We start from the raw sequence: 4,588 nt of genomic DNA, 5'->3' as shown, positions 1-4,588 counted from the left end.
CTCGTCCCCAACTCCGGCGATCGCCGGTGAACAGTGCCGCCGCCGCCTCGGGCCGCGTGCCCCGAAACCCTAGATCTGGATCCAGAGGTCGTTTTTTTGCTAAGTCCCAGGAATTTCACTTCATATGTTCCTGTTCGAGGTCCCGTAACTTTGCATTCGTTGCTCCGATTTGGGCATATAGTATATCAAAATGTTCGCCTCGACGAGTGCATCATTTCGTTCCATTGCATCATTTTCATTTGAGTGCACCTTGATGCCCAAAATGCTGTTAGAAGAGGGCTTCGTGAGTTAATTGTCAGATCTGCTAGTTCATCTTAGACTTTTGCCATTTTTGCCATGATTATTGTGTGCATGATATGCCTATGAGTCCTTCATATATTTTGCTAAGGATTTTGTCTTATTTCTAGAGGTGCAACCCATGCATTTTTAGGATATGTGTGGTGACTTGTGCAAGCTTACAAAGTGAGGCACCCGGTAAATCTGTTTTCAGAGACTTAGTTGTTTTCACTAAGTCTGAGATTATTTAGTTCATGATGCCATATGTGCATCTTGTTTCCTAGTGATCCGTGCTTCTTTTGAGGATGACCAGTAAAGGAGTTTTGTTAATCATATTATGCTCTATCCATCCATGTCTTTGTTTGCAATTATGGAGAACCCTAGCTTGAGTCAATCGAGCTCTACTTTTGCTTCGTGGTGAATCTGGGCAGATCGTCAACTCGTTTGCGATTTTGCCGATGTTATTGTAGTTGATCCGTGCATGCTATGCCATTGTTCTTGCCATGTCTAGCTAGAATTTTGCGCCTTCTTTATGGATGTATGCTTGCCTTGCCATGACTTGTACCGTAGTGAGTGCATCGAGGTCGTTTACATGCCTTCGCGAGTTATATTTCAGCATGTCTCAGTTTTCACTAAGTCTGAAAACTGATTGTGTTTGAGCTATGTTCGTGTGCTTGTTAGTATATTTTGTGATCCCTTTTGGCCCCAGGTCACTTTGGGACTTTTGATAAGCTTGTTGAGTAGCTCCATGACATGTTCTTCTTTGTCATAATCAGGTCATGTATCATGTTGTTTTGCTGCCCCGAAGAGGGCTTCGTGATCTGAAATTTCAGACAAGTGTTAATTTCACTAAGTCTGGAATCTGTTTTGCTTTTGCGTTTTTGCCATGCTTGTTTGAACCTCATAATGGATGAATTGGCCGTAGCTCAGTGCTAGTCTTTTGTTAAGCATCTTGTGTGCATCCCTGCCATTTATTTTGTTGTCATGTTTGGGTGCTTTAGCATGTTCATTTCATTGCATTTAGATGCCTACTTGCTGTAAATCGCAGACCGGCGTCATATCTTAAAACGCTTGCCATTTCCAAACCGTAACTCCGATTCTGACGATCTTTATATCGTTTTCAAGCGATTTCATCTAATCTTTCCAGTGGCACCCTTGGAATTCCAAGTTGAGGCCAGGTTCATGCATTTCCTGTCATATCTTGCATTTTGCATCCCGCATCGCATCCCGCATAGCATACCATCATTGCATCTTATTGTTTGATTTTGCACGTGGTTGATTGTATCCTTGTTGCTTGTTTGTCTTGTTTGGGTAGAGCCGGGAGACAAGTTCGCTAACGAGGAGCCCGTTGAGTTTGCTTGTGAGGATCCAGTCAACTCTGACAACTGTGCAGGCAAGATGATCATACCCTCGAAATCACTACTATTTTTGCTATGCTAGTTTGCTCGCTCTTTTGCTATGCCAATGCTACAATGCCTACCTTTTGCTTGTCAGCCTCCCAATTGCCATGTCAAACCTCTAACCCACCTTGTCCTAGCAAACCATTGATTGACTATGTTACCGCTTTGCTCAGCCCCTCTTATAGCGTTGCTAGTTGCAGGTGAATATTGGAGGCCGTTCCTTGTTGGAACATCTTTTTTTTACTTGTTGGGATATCATTATATTGCTATGTTATCTTAATGCATCTATATACTTGGTAAAGGGTGGAAGGCTCGGCCTCTCGCCTAGTGTTTTGTTCCACTCTTGCCGCCCTAGTTTCCGTGATATCGGTGTTATGTTCCCGGATTTTGCGTTCCTTACGCGGTTGGGTTATAATGGGAACCCCTTGATGTTTCGCCTTGATTAAAGCTTGTACAGCAATGCCCAACATTGGTCTTACCATTTTCCACCTAGCCTTTTCTTTCCCTTGGGTTCTGCAGACTCAAGGGTCATCTTGTTTTACCCCCTCGGGCCAGTGCTCCTCTGAGTGTTGGTCCAGCCTAGAGCACCGTGCGGGGCCGTCCCTCGGCAACTTGGGTTACGTTGGCTCCCGTACGCTTAGCTTATCTGGTGTGCCCTGAGAACGAGATATGTGGAGCTCCTATCGGGATTTGTCGGCACAGCGGGTGGTGTTGCTGGTCTTGTTTTAACCTGTCGAAGTGTCTTGAGTTACCGAGATACGGAGTCTGATCGGAATGTCTTGGGAGGAGGTCTATTATTTCGTTGACCGTGAGAGCTTGTCGTGGACTAAGTTGGGACTCCCCTGCAGGGATTGAACTTTCGAAAGCCGTGCCCGCGGTTATGGGCAGATGGGAATTTGTTAATGTCCGGTTGTAGATAACTTGAACCTTAATTAATTAAAATGAATCAACTGAGTGTGTTACCGTGATGGCCTCTTCTCGGCGGAGTCCGGGAAGTGGACACGGTGTTGGAGTAATGTTTGCGCAGGTTGCTCTCTAGATTCTCGCTCGTGCTTTGCCTCCTCTTCTCGCTCTCTCTTTTGCGAATAAGTTAGCCACCATACTTGCTAGTCGCTTGCTGCAGCTCCACTTATATTTGCCTTACCCCTTCCTATAAGCTTAAATAGTCTTGATCGCGAGGGTGCGAGATTGCTGAGTCCCTGTGGCTCACAGATACTATAACTCTAGATGCAGGTCCAGGTGATTTCGCTCCAGGTGACGAGTACGAGCTCAAGTGGGAGTTCGACGAAGACTCTCAGCGATACTATGTTTCCTTTCCCGACGATCAGTAGTGGTGCCCAGTTGGGGGTGATTGGGACCGTGTCGCATGTTGGGTTCTCTTCTATTTTGGCACCATAGTCGGGCCATGAGTGTTTTGGATGATGTAATGTTATTTATGTTCTTGATTGACGTGGCGAGTGTAAGCCAACTATGTTCTCCCCTTTATTATTCATATTACACGGGATGTTGTGAAGATTGCCTAACTTGCGACATATGCCTTCAATGCGATTATGTCTCTAAGTCGTGCCTCGACACGTGGGAGCTATAGTCGCATCGAGGGTGTTACAAGTTGGTAATCAGAGCCTTCCCCGACCTTAGGAGCCCCATTGCTTGATCGTTTTTAGCAGCCGAGTTGTGTCTAGAAAAATGTTTTGAGTCATTTAGGAATTATATATCGGAGAGCTTAGGATTTCTTTTTACTTCCCAGTCTCCTCATCGCTCTGGTAAGGCTTCCTGACGTAGAGTTTTGACTCTTCTCTTCTCAAATTTCACTAAATTTTTTTTAGGATCACGCGAGTATCTTGGAATCGTTCCGATGGCTTATGATGAGAGCATTGTCTTGGTGCCTCCTGTCAGGGGTTTAGTGGAAGTGTCCCGGGGAGCTGAGCTCTGAGGTGTTGTCATCATAATTTTATCGTTGCAATTCTGGAATACTTGAGATATTTTCGCCGACATCGAAAATCTCTTTTATGCAGTTCGTTGGTGAGATAACCTCGACGCCACTCAGTACTGGGGCGGGAGTTCGGGAGTATCGCCATAACTTGTATAACGGATGCTTTTCGAAGGTTGAGGTAGATGGTTTCCGAAGGTTTCTTGGTTATGTGTTGAAGGATGGATACAACGGGATGTAGGATTTGCTAGTTTGGGTGAGATATTATGCTTCCCCTGTATCCCCAACACCTGATTGCATAACCGGAAAGGTTCGGGAGTTTCGTAGGTGGGAATTCTAGTAGCTCTAGTTCTTCTTCCACGAATATTGGTTTGAGATTGGGATTTCTTACCGATTATTCGTTCTTGATCCGTACCTTGTTGATTTATTTCTCTACCTTAATTCTACGTGGCTTCTCAATTTATGGATATGTGACCATTTGAAGAGGAATGCATTCGTTCATTTTGTTCGGATGTGAAGACTATATGTTGCAATTTTCATTCCGTTGGATTCAGCTTCAATATTATCTGTCAATGTGCTAATGGTGGTCAACCTCTTCAGGATGGCTCCTCCAACGCGCACGACTCCGAATCCTGATCCGCCACCGTCTCCACCTCCTCCAGAGGCATGGCAAGCTGTGGTGGCCGCAACCAATGCAAACACTCAGCTGATCATGCAAATTCTTCAAGAGCGCAATCAAGGCAGTCAAGGGAATCAAGGCAGCAATCAGAGTCACTTTGCTACACTCAACCAGTTCCTTGCTAACGGGCCAAAGACTTTCAGCAATTGTGTTGAGGCAACCGATGCTGACGATTGGCTTGTGGATCTGTGGAAGCATTTCGAGTGCAGTAACGTCAGGCCTGAGGACTTTGTCAAGTTCGCTTCCTTCCAACTCAAAGATCAAGCTGCAGAATGGTTCCAGCAGTACAAGGATTCCAGAGGT

This window comes from Triticum dicoccoides, chromosome 4A, assembly GCF_002162155.2.
Source record: "Triticum dicoccoides isolate Atlit2015 ecotype Zavitan chromosome 4A, WEW_v2.0, whole genome shotgun sequence".
Taxonomy (NCBI): Eukaryota; Viridiplantae; Streptophyta; class Magnoliopsida; order Poales; family Poaceae; genus Triticum; species Triticum dicoccoides.
Note: the sequence above shows the minus strand (reverse complement) of the source record.